Genomic DNA, 12,658 nt, shown 5'->3' with positions numbered 1-12,658 from the left:
TAGGTCCCTCTCCTACCACTTCTGCTTTTCCCAGAGGCCAGAGATAACGCCCATATGCACTGTCCCCCAAAACAGTGTTCAACACATGACAGGCCTTCAACTGATTATTTCAATTAACAAAAAGTTAATGAGCATCTACTCTGCGTGGTACTTACTCCGTTATTGTAGTTTCATCACCCAATAGTTTCGAACGTATAACAGACCTTCATTTAATTCATTCGTTTATGTAAAAAAAAAGAAAAGAAAAGAAAAGAAATCAGCTCCTACTATGTGTTACCTACTAGGTACTTAGGCCCCGTAGATACAGTTCTTACTTATTACCTTATTCAATAAATGGTGGAACAGTGAGTAGCTGTCAGCCTCCCTGAATGCACTTGCAACTGGAGACAGGTCCTGCCCGGCCGCGGTTCTCAGCATCCCCGAAGCCTTCTCATTTCACATTTTGAATCCTAATTATGCTGATCTGAGCTGTGGCGACTCTACGCAAGGTGCCTCGCCTTGCCACTCAACTGCCTCTCAGGTCACACGGTCTAGAGGCGCTTCCCCCCTCACTGCGCGCGTCTCTGCGTCTTCCATTGGGCGCCCTCAGTCTCTGCTCCAAGCAATTCTCTCTGCCCTCAAAGCTTCTTATCCTCTACACCTCAGCAAGGTAGTTGCTCTCTCCTGGAAGCCTCCCTTGATCTCTCCCTCCAGAATTACAATTAGGCACTGAGGATCTGGAAGGAAACAAAGGAGAGGGTCCCTGCCCTGGTGCAGTGTAGAGAAGACAAGCATTAGACGCATAATGGCCCCAAGATGATACAATTTCTACGGTAAAGAATGCAACTGAACTATGAATGACATTGTAGATATATAGTTACCAAAATAAAGGACAGTACAACAGTACAATGTATAGAAGAACACACTTCAACGTTTCCAGTGATAACAGTGTCAGAGGATAGGGAAGGGGGAGATTATAAATTCTACTTTAGGCACTTTCCTTTGAGTTGTTAGGATGAGTAGATATTTATTTCATAAGTCGAATAAGTGAATCCACGAGTCCACAAATGAATTGTTCAAAAAAATCCCAGTCTGATAAATACCGCGAAAGAGAAATGGAACGTGCTGGGGAGCCTGTAGCAGGCCTCAGCTTAGCCATCCCTTCTTTGGCAGGCTTTCCTCATTGCTACCTGCCCTTAATTGGGTATTCCTGTTGGTATGCTTTGGCCATGCTCTGTTGTCACTTGATCCATCACTTATTTTAGCATTTATCACAACTTTGGGAAATTTTTGTGTAGTCATCTTCTTTTCCCCATGTGTCATAAGCTTTGTCAGATACAGAACCATGTTTCTCTCACTTCCCCACATCATGAAAACTAAATAGATATTTGTAGTAAGTATCAGTGAATAAATATATAAATACATGAAAGAATATCTTTCTAATTGTGAAATGAGCAAGGTACACAGAGCTGAGGATCCCGGAAGACGTTGAGGTCTTCAGTTTGAGGTAGAGTCATGTGTTCTGAAGCCCCATTTCTACAGGACACTCCCGCTAAACTTGGTTCTTGACTCTGATTACGCCACACTGACTTGCTCTTTCTGGATTCAGCTCTGCTACCAGGTTACTGCAAATCATTCTTGCGCAGATTGCCAGGGATCACATTACTTCTGTATTGTGGGTCCCAGTCATCTCTTCCCCCAGTCATCCCCCTCAGCAGTCTTTGTTTGCATTCACCTTGCAATATTTATGAACCAACGATGAGCGATTCCAAGTGAAAAGTGTAGTCTTCTGAACTCCACACTCACAAATAAATAAACCAACCCACGGCCATCTGTACTATCTTCCAGCTCTATACTCCCTACCCTTTCCTGGGATACAAATGTGCTAAGATGAAAAACATTCATTTATACCCCTTCTGCCTTGCCTATCCTCAGAGAGCAGTTTAAAGCTTATAATTGAATAGTGGGCTTTTGAGGTTCTGGTGTAATTTTAAAACCAATGGACATTTTTCTTTAAGAAATAAGCCTGTGGCTCATGGAATAAAAAGTGTGCCACCTATACTGGGGAAGAAAGACTTGGTCCATTATTCAGCTGGATCTGAGATAACTTAGACCGTCTTTTAAGGCTAGGAGACTCAAGAAGATAGAAAGGAGAGTTTATGTGCATGGAGGGAAGGAATAGACACTTAGAAGAACTCTATGGTGACCTGGCCAAAAGTCTTTGAATTTCACTGCTTCCCTCTCCACCTTCCAAAAGATATATGCCCTTCAACCCATATTTATTGAGTAGCTATTTCTTGACAGGCACCTTGCTTGGATGGAGTTACAACAAAAGGATGAAAGCCAGAAAATGATTCAGGGATTCCTAAGCAATTCAGCCTTGGGAGACTACCAGAGGCACATGAAGAATGACTGGCCAGTAATTAATATTTAGACTGACTAAAGTAGTAATTTATACCTGAGTGTTTCTTCCAGTGATGCTACATGTATGATCTCTTTATTATATGTTGTTCTTAACAGTTAAATAATCATGCTATGTTAATAAAGTTAAAGTTTAGAGAAATAAATGACTATACCCAGCACTATGACGTCCTTTCTTGGCCATCCACATTCGAGGACATATTTGTGTGGCCATATGAACACTGGAATGTCCACCTGGGAGCTAGGACCTGGAAAGGAGCCCCTCACCCCCAAAAAAGCAACAATCATGCCCTTTAGGCTTGTCAGATTTAGCCTATGGAGAGAAGGAAAAAGAAACATTCAAAAAAGTCCAGCGCTGGGCTACCTGATTATTTATTCACTCGTTCGTTCATTCATGCATGCATTCATTCATGCATGCATTCATTCATTCCATCTTTCATCTAGGCGTTCATACAACTAGCCATTGATTAAGCTTCTACTATGTACCAGACCTTAGGGTGTTAAAGAGGAATGAGAACCGGTCCTGCACTTAAGGCATCTCGGAGAGGGAGGGCAGATTTTAAAATGGCAAGCCATGATTACAGCTAAGCAGGAAGCACCAAGAAACTCCAAGTTGCTCTGGAGGCAAGTATCCTAGAATGAATAAGCGAAGCTGTAGAAAAAAGATGTTAATGTTTTTCTCCCTTTTGAACGACAAGATTAAAATCCAATTTGCCCTTGCGTGGGTCGGAAATGAAGGCAAAATCAAAACCTCCAGAGGTATCCATTTTCTTGGATCAGGATCCTGCCCTGACCCTGACATCAAGGGATGGAAATCTGGGAAGCAGGCTCAGTGGAAACAATCAGTGAAAGTCCCCTCCCACCCACCTCCCATCCTTGCTTTTGGCTTCTCCGTCGCCCTTCGGCTGAAAGAGCAGAGATTTTCCATCCCTCCAAAAAACGCCCCCGTAAATGAAAACAAACAAACAAATCAATTAGGAAGAAGAGGCAGAGCTTTCGGTTAAACTGGCACGTTTCGTTTTAAATTGTTTTCTATACATCTCTCTCATCAAAAAAAAATTTTTAATTAAACAGCACAAGGATAAAATAATTTTAAATGAAGTACAATCTATAACAATTTTGAATCACTATGTTGTATACCTGAAACGAATATAGTATTGTAAATCAACTATACCTCAATTGAAGGGAAAAAAAAAAAAGAAAAAGAAAGCACAAGGAAAGAGATATCAGATGGACAGTGTAGAAACATTGATGCAACAGGGGTTCCATGGTGTAATGGTTAGCACTCTGGACTCTGAATCCAGCGATCCGAGTTCAAATCTCGGTGGAACCTTACCTTTTCTTTTCACATCCCAATCCTGTAACAGACTGAACCACGCTGCTTTCAATTTCCGCACTTTAATTTTTGATGGGTTCGGGCAGTGAGAAATGACGTGAGACTACGATGCTAGTGGCCCGTGAGCTCAGGAGCAGCCTATAATCACCGAGTCTGTGTACATGTCTTTCTGTTCCCACCAGACTCATTTTTCTCCCAGGACTCCCCAGGGTTAACGAGCGTTTAGTAAAAGCGCCTTTAATGAACAAACCAGAGTGCAGAGCAAAACGTGATCCGTGATAAGTAGCAACCAAAACGGAAAAGAAAGAGTCTTTCTTTTCCTAATTGAGGGTCCGTCGTTAGGACTGTAAAAGGGAAAGTAGAGAGAAGAATGAATGGAAACAAAAAATGGCTGAGAAAGTGGTAGTGGTTGCTTTTAGAGCAAGAGGAAAAACAGTCTGTCAGAAGTGGGATTCGAACCCACGCCCCCATTCGGGGACCAGAATCCTCTCTGGAAGGAAGCTTGATGACTACAGCTTGAGTCTGGCGCCTTAGACCACTCGGCCATCCTGACAGCCCAGCATTGCCCTCCCAAATGAGTAAAATCTGCAATTCTGCTGAAAGTGCAGTCACCATGGGCTGTTAAATTCTTTTGCAGTCTAGGGTTTATCCGAAAAAATGGGAATGTAAATCCTTAAAAATTAACTGAACCTTCTTTCTCAGTAGAGCCAGCAACTTTGACTGAACTCGCGAGGCTTTCCTCTCAGTCCAGGGTATAATTTGGCATTTCTCTCCTCTCCCTTCTTTCTGCCTTTCCCTGCAAGCCCCGGGGCACTGAGGCTCAGGGATCCTAACAACCCGGAACCGACCCCGGACTGGACAGAGAACTCCCTTTATTCATTCCCAGAAAGGACACAGAGCACGGGCTCTGTTCCCGAGAAGATGCCTGGCAAACCAACCGAATTGGCGGGAGCTCAGCGGGGAAGAAGTGAGCGAGCCAGTGCAGACCTGGGGAGAAAACCGGCGAGTTAGTATAGACCAGAAAGGGGCATGGTGAGTGCGGTTTAGGGGCCTAGAGCATGAAGACTGGATGTGGATGTGAGTTGCAGAAAGTAGTAACCAATAAGAAAAAAAGATGAAGTGGAATTCATCAAAACTAAAAACTTCTGTTCATCAAAAACGCCATTAAAGCTCTTTCTTCACGACTCCATCTTCGCGGTAGCGGCAGTGGTGCCCACGGTTCAGTGGCCGACATGCAGTTCTGTGTCTTCGCCCGGGAGCTACACACTCTTGAGGTGACAGGCCAGGAGACAGTCGCCCAAATCAAGGCTCATGTAGCTTCCCTGGAGGGCATCCCTCACGTCGTGCTCCTGGCAGGAGCATCCTCATCCTAGAGGATGATGCTACCGTGGGTCAGTGTGGGGTGGAGGCTCTGAGCACTCTGGAAGTAACCAGGCACGTGCTTAGAGGTGAAGTCCATGGTTCCCTGGCCGGTGCTGGGAAAGTAAGAGGTCAGACTCCCAAGGTGGCCAAACAGGAGAAAAAGAAGATGGGCCGGGCCAAGAGGTGTATGCAGTACAACTAGGGCTTTGTAAACATTGTGCTCACCTTTGGCACGAAGAAGGGCCCCAATACCAACGCTCAAGTCCTTTGTAATCCTGGCTTTCTCTAGTAAAGTCACTTAGCCCAATCAAACAACTACAACAACAACAAACACCATTAAAAACGTGTACAGGAAAGACACAGAGACAAGGTGGCTGCCTGCACATCAAAGAGAGAGGCTTCAGGAGAAACCACCCCTGCTGACACCTTGACCTTGGACTTCCAGTCTCCAGAAAATATACCGAAAAAATTAATTTGTGTTGTTTGAGCCACACAGCATCGTCTTTTGTTATGGCAGCCAGAGCAGACTAATACAAACGTCTTCCATGGTGGCTGAGGACTCTTAAGAGTCCAAGGCAGAAGATGTCAGTCCTCTCGTAGGCCAGGCCCAGCATCAGTGTAGAATCATTCTGCCATACTCTCTTGGTCAGAGCATTCTAGGCAAGTCCAGATTCAAGGCAAGAATAGGTTGTACCTCTCGATGATGCATGTCACATGCATATGGAGAGGAAGGAAACTGATGGTGACCATGCTGGAAGTAGCTACCATCCCTGCCCCCACCTAGCCCCAGTGGCCTGTAAACTTCATAAGGGCAGGAAGCAGAGGGTATTTACCAGGCACCCTCCGCTCATATCAAAGTGCTGGTATTCAACGAAATCCTCCAAACCCTTGTTGTTTGAAAGAATGGGTCAGATTAGCTTTTTCCCCCACTGTCTCCAAAGATTTTATCCTCAGGAAATGGAAGACAGTTAAATGTCAGTAAGCTAATTGCCAATTCAAAAAGAAATAATATTCAGGGAATTCCCTGGCAGTCCAGTGGTTAGGACTTGGTGCTTTCACTGCTGGGGCTCAGTTTGATCCCTGGGCTTGGAATTAAGATCCTGCAAGTCGCACGGTGCAGCCAAGAAAAAAAAATTTTAATGACTAAAGATAATCACATTTTTCAGCGACAGCATTACCTGAGTATGCCTTGAATTCTTCTATCCTGTATCATGTCTTAGATTGCTCTTTAATCTAGGACTCTTTACACTGGTCACTAAAGTAATAGCCTACACCAGGGAATGTTGTTATGAGAATTAAACGAACTCAGCAATACTGGTATCTGATTAAAAAAAAAAACGTTGTCTAGCAGGGACCTGGGTCAGATAGAGAGGCCACTTACTGTAGTGGTTAGAGCTTAGACTCTGGAGCCAGTCTACCTGGATTCTAGTCTTGGCTCTGTCTTTCACTGACTCTGTGACCTTAGACAATTTAGTTAACAATTTCCCCAGCCATAAAATAGAGATCATGATACTAGCACTACCTTGTAGGATCTAGAAGGATTTTGTGCTTTAATGAACAGAGCCCAGTATATACTAGCTTCTAAATAGGTACTTACTAAATGAAACACCCATCTCTCCTTCTCCATCAACCTGAAGGAATAAGAGGAAGAATATGCAAATCAATTATTCTTAAAAGTTTCCTGATTTTTTCCCCCTCCTCTTTATTCTCAGTCCTCCTTTAGATCCATAGTAGTCCATCCTGAGAGTTTGCCCTATGGGTTCTCTTTCAGTGGGGTTGCTGGGAGCTGGTCAGAAAACTACAGAGCCACACCTGTTCAGAAGGAGATCTCTTCCCAAAGTGCAAGCAAATTCCTCTCCTTTATCAGACGTCTTACTCTCTCTCTCTCTGCTTCCTGCTCACTTCATGACTGCACACCTCTTAATTTCTCTGTTTTAAGATGACTCTCTCCTCCTTGCCTGTTTCAGCTTCATTCTCCATAGAAATAGCTGAGAATGGCACTGAGTATCCTGATTTTTTTCCTGCTTACCTGCCCTTCCTGTGTTTCTATTAGCTCTTACCCCACTAATGTCCTCTTGTGTCATTATTGCAATAGCCCCCAAATCGGTCCTCCTGGTTGGTATTGCCTTTACTATGGCTTGCACCATCAATACGTCACTCCTATGCTCACAAAGCTTCAATGGAACCTCCCTCCTATAAGGGTTGAGGACGCAGAGTCTGTCCTCCACAAGCAATTTTATCGTCATTGCTTTGTTTTCATGAATTTATCTAGCCAAATTTATCAGTACTGCCTGTCCAAATTTTCTTCCACGTAGTCACTCCTAAACTTATTCCAAAACAGATTCTCTCACAGCTTGTCAATATCCTCCCAATAGTTTACTTATTAATGTTCTTATAGGAGCCACAAACGATTTGAGGTAGTTGAAAAGAGTATTAACCATACAATAAAGTATTAGAGTTTTAAACTTTGAAAGAAAAAAAATGTCAGAGAGCATATGCCTTGAGTTCTTTGCTTGTAACCCTTTGTAGTCTCTTGCCTAGCTCTCTATAACTACCCCTCCTTTTCTGTAACTTTTAAATTATCTGTACTGTATTTTTGGCTAACAAAATAATATGTGCTTTTAGTAAAAATAAAATATGTATTGCAGAAATGTATAACCTAAAAAGTAGGGAATTCCCTGGTGGTCCATTGGTTAGGACTCCCTAAGATTCCACAAGCTGCATGGCGCAGCCAAAAAAAAAACCTAGACAGTAAAAAAGTCACTCATAATCTATCCTCTCCTCCCAGTCTTTCCAGCACACCACACACTTATTAGTTTTGTTTATATTCCTCTGGTATTGTTTCAGTATTTACATTAGTATATTATTATTTTACAAAAATTAATTTATTCTACATAGTGTACTGCAACTTGTTTTAACATGACAACATAAGTTGGATACCTTTTCACATCAGTATACACATTTGTTAAAATGACATATAATGACAATAACATTGTAGCATGTACCATACTTTTTAAATTAATTTTTTGGACAATTTTTTTCTTTGCTATTTTCTTTATAACAACTTTGCATCTCACTCCTTGTTTTTCTCACGTAGTCTCAACTAGACCAATACCTAGATTTGAATAGTAAATATATTTTAAAATAGCAAGATAAATGCTGTCTTAGAATGGAAAATTTCAGAGGATGTGGAATGAACAGACCACTATGTCAAAATGAGATACCTTATGCTTTTTTACTGTTAAAAGAAATTTCAGACCTTATTTATAAATGAGCCAATATTCCTCAAAATCAAAAAGTAAATTTCTGAAACAAAAGTCATTCTTCTGATCAAGCAAAACCATTTTAAACGTTTAAAATTTAAAACAGAATATCCATTTCTCTGTGCAGAAAAAAGTAATTTAAATACTTGAGAATTCATTTGTGTCCTTATTTCTTAATTTAGTTTGTTTTGCATAATTAAGGCATGCACATGGTATAAACTTCAAAAGGTAGAAAAGATCCACCCACTTTTCACCCCAAAGCAGAAAGGCCTCCATATTACTGGGAGTCCTTTGATCACTTCTCTCCAGCATTCTTTAATTGTGGATACCCTCCATTTTGCTTTCTGCATCCCCCTCCCCAGCCATCCATCAACTCCAAGTCAATGAGAGAGCAAAAAACAGCAAGACGCTGAAAAGGAAGGGAATATGGTGTTTCCTACTTTGTCTCCTTTCACAAGCTACCCTGAAATGCTCTTCCAAGCTGGGATAAAATGAATGATGAACAGCAGGCTTTTACTTATACTAATGATGAAATAAAATTCATATTTTATGGCAAGACAAGAAAAATGTAAACATAAAACTTTTCTCTGCCTGTTTGGGCCTCCTCCCTCCCCTTTAGTGTATATAGTTCATCTGCATTAACCAGACCTCCTCAGGAGGTAACATTCCTTCTTAATCTTGTAAAGGCTCAAGATGACCCTCTACTCGCTTTGTACATGCAGATCTGGATTATGTAAACTGTCAGTATGTCATTTGATGTATAACTCTTTGTCTTAAAATTGTATATAACTGTACTTTGACCTCTAACCGGTGGTCCTCAGAGCTTTCTGAGAGACTCTGGGGTTATAATCTTCAGGTTGGCTCAAATAAAATTTTCTATTGCTTTCTTAGCTTGACTATTAACTTTTTGTCAACACTAAGTTTGAGACAGGTCTAATATTATTATTATTTATTTTTTTTTTTTTTGCGGTACGCGGGCCTCTCACTGTTGTGGCCTCTCCCATTGCGGAGCACAGGCTCCGGACGCAAAGGCTCAGCGGCCATGGCTCACGGGCCTAGCCACTCCGCGGCATGTGGGATCTTCCCAGACTGGGGCATGAAACCGTGTCTCCTGCATCAGCAGGCGGACTCTCAACCACTGCGCCGCCAGGGAAGCCCCAGCTCTCATATTTTTATGAAGGTTTTATCATCCTGCGTTCTTGGTATTTGTGTAGTCAGGAATTTGGCCTCATCTAAAGAGACGTCTGGCCTTTGTCTTCTTCTGGGAGGTAACTTCTAAACACTAGGAATTTCCCTAGTGATAGGAGTATTATTCCTGGTGGTCCCCTCAGAACACAACTGAGAGTTTAGCTCATGAGATGACTCAGCATGGGGCATACACATACTTCTCAGGTCTGTTTCATAGGGACTTTTGGCTTTTGACTGAGGGAAGATGTTGGAAAATGAAGGAGAGAGGGAAAGGATGAGGGCCAAGGAGGGTTTGGCCCTGGCCATGTTTCACATGATGTCTAGGACAGCATCGTTCCCTCTCACTATATTTGAATCAAAGTGCTGGGCTAGGAGAAACATAGCCCTGACCAAGTGGGACTATTTTTAAGTTACGCTTGTAAATAAAAAGCTATTGTGGAGTAGAAGAACCTTCTGAATAGGACAGCCTTCAAAGACACAGTGATGATTTACCTTGATTTATCTGGGATACTTCCTATTTCCACCTGTTGTCTTTGTATAATTATTAAGAGCACCCACTGTCTCTCTCAAAGGTGTTCAAGTTTGGACAATGAATTAAATGGCCACCATTTTAAAAAAGAGGGTTCAGTTATTTGGGACAAGTGACATTTTGTCCTTTCTCCATCCTGTCTCGATTATGAAACTCCAGCAGCCATCTTGGCCTATGACATGATCTTGAGGGTTAGGTACCATGCCCAAGAATGATGCAGCAGAAAAACAGAAAGTGACTAAGCCACTAAGGATGATGAATCTGCCATACTAGCCCTGAATTGCCTTCTTCTGGTCTTCTTTTACATGAGGGAGATAAAAACCCTTTTTTGGGCTTTCCTATCATATGCAGGAGAACCTAATTGTAAAGGATATAGGGCCCAAGTGACTAAACAGTCAGAATAGGGGAAGGTGATGTAGCAGATCTTGTGGATGTTTCACCAGCATCCAGTCTAGTCCACTGCATAGTACCCAGGAGGTCTGCAGAGTTTTGACTTCAAGGATGGGTCTCGGCTGGCATTGACCTGTGAGTATCATCTTAGCCCCCTTGCCACATTAACTGGTTCAGGGATGGGTAGTAAAAGCCAAATGTAAGCCAAGCAGCCCATAGTGTTCCTTTAAACACAGGGCTTTGTTTGACTGGAAAAAGACAAGACACGGAAGTTGTGATGTGCAGAAAATTTTAAAAACTTTTTATTCTGAGATTATTGTAGATTCACATATAGTTGTAAGAATAATAGAAACCCAGTATACTCTTCACCTAATCTCCTCCAGTGTTACTATCTTACATAAACATAGTACACTATCACAATCAGGAAATTGACATTGATATCATCCACCAACCTTATTCAGATTTCACTTGTTTTTATATGCACTTGTGTGTGTGTGTGTGTGTGTATTTAGTTCTATGAAGTTTCATCATGTGTAGATATCACATGTGATTAACACCACAGTTAAGATACAGAACTGTTCCATCACAAGGATCCCTTTTATAGTCACAGACACCTCCTTTCCCCCTTCTCAATAAACCATAAACCACTACTCTGTTCTCTATATCTATCATTTTGTCACTTCAAGAATGCTATACATGGAATCATACAGAATATAACATTTCGAGACTGACCTTCTTGACTCAGTATAATTCCCTTGAGATCCATCCAAGTTGTGTATTTCAATAGTTCATTCCTTTTCATTGCTGAAAAGTATTCCATGATATGGATGTGCCACAATTTGTTTAACCACTCATTATTGAAGAATGTTTCCAAGTTTGGCTATTATGAATAATGCTTTATGCAAACTTTTGGTGTGAATGTTAAGTTTTCATTTCTCTGGGTTAAATGTCCAATGACATATAGATTTGAGACTCAAAACCGCAGCAGCCATTTGGCTACCTCGTCAGAGAAACCTCCTCTGACCACCCAATATAAAATAATGCCCCAATCACTCTTCATCCTCCATATCCTGATTCATTTTTCTTCATGGATCTTTCATACTATGTATTTATTTCTTAGCTTGCCTATTATCCATATTTCTCCCTAGAAAGCAAATCCATGAGCCCAGGAACTTTGTTTTGTTCCCTGCTGTATCCTGGAGCCTAAAAGAGAGCCATGGTACACCCTCAACAAACACTTAAATGAATGAATGAATGGATGGATGAATGAATGAATGAATGAATGAATCTCAGACATCTTTCCATATTAGTATATATAGATCTAACTCATTCTTTTTGGTCCCTGCATACTATTCCATTGTATGCCTGAATAGTATTTTCATTAACCTGTCCCCTATTGAAGCATATTTATATTGGTTCCAGCATTTTACAAATGCAAACAATGCTATAATGACAATCCTTATACAATCATCTTGTTTTTAAATAAATTTATTTATTTTTGGCTGCTTTGGGTCTTTGTTGCTGCACACAGGCTTTCTCTAGTTGCAGTGAATGGGGGCTACTCTTCCTCGCGGTGCACAGGCTTCTCATTGCAGTGACTTCTCTTGTTATGGAGCATGGGCTCTAGGCACGCGGGCTTCAGTAGCTGTGGCATGCGGGCTCAGTAGTTGTGGCTCGCGGGCTCTAGAGCACAGGCTCAGTAGTTGTGGCGCACAGGCTTAGTTACTCCGTGGCATGTGGGATCTTCCCAGACCAGGGCTGGAGCCCATGTCCCCTGCATTGGCAGGAGGATTCTTAACCACTGTGCCACCAGGGAAGTGCAATCAATCATCTTTGTACAGATGGGAGAGAAGAGGAGTAGATGGTTCAAAGAGTATGTGCATTAAAATTGTTTTTCTTAAGCTATTACTAAGTTGCTCTCAACAATGTTCTCCAAATTTACCCTCTCATGGTATACTGGAATGCCTGTTTCCTCATGTTCTCACCAATACTGAGTATTGTTGAGCTTTTTAGTCTTTATTCATTTCATAAATTAAAAGCAACATCACATTAATTTATTAATAGTGAGTTAAACTTCTTTCCACATGTTTATTAACTTGTTCTTTTCCCCTGTGAAACAAGGCAGGACCTGTGGGGCCCTCCCTGGTACAAACCCTTCCTGTGTCCATAGACTTTATTCAGCCTCCTTGA

At 41.8% G+C, this 12,658-nt stretch overlaps 2 non-coding genes and 1 pseudogene across 2 annotated transcripts; 2 read left to right on the top strand and 1 right to left on the bottom strand.

The window, feature by feature from the left end:
- Window positions 1–3,661: 3,661 nt before the first annotated feature.
- Window positions 3,662–3,733, top strand: TRNAQ-CUG (transfer RNA glutamine (anticodon CUG)). Its single transcript has one exon. It is a non-coding gene; the product is annotated as a tRNA-Gln (tRNA).
- Window positions 3,734–4,174: 441 nt separating this feature from the next.
- TRNAL-CAA (transfer RNA leucine (anticodon CAA)) lies at window positions 4,175–4,289 on the bottom strand. The gene is made up of 2 exons: window positions 4,252–4,289; window positions 4,175–4,220 (listed from the first exon to the last, which is right to left on the bottom strand). It is a non-coding gene; the product is annotated as a tRNA-Leu (tRNA).
- A 623-nt stretch (window positions 4,290–4,912) lies between these two features.
- Window positions 4,913–5,426, top strand: LOC111168489 (ubiquitin-like FUBI-ribosomal protein eS30 fusion protein pseudogene; annotated as a pseudogene).
- The last annotated feature ends 7,232 nt before the right edge of the window (window positions 5,427–12,658 follow it).

The sequence above is a fragment of the Delphinapterus leucas genome, chromosome 10 (assembly GCF_059928025.1).
Source record: "Delphinapterus leucas isolate spDelLeu-1000000601 "Yukka" chromosome 10, BTC_Dleu_Yukka2, whole genome shotgun sequence".
NCBI classification, from domain to species: domain Eukaryota; kingdom Metazoa; phylum Chordata; class Mammalia; order Artiodactyla; family Monodontidae; genus Delphinapterus; species Delphinapterus leucas.
This window is presented reverse-complemented; position numbering and strand designations above follow the sequence as displayed.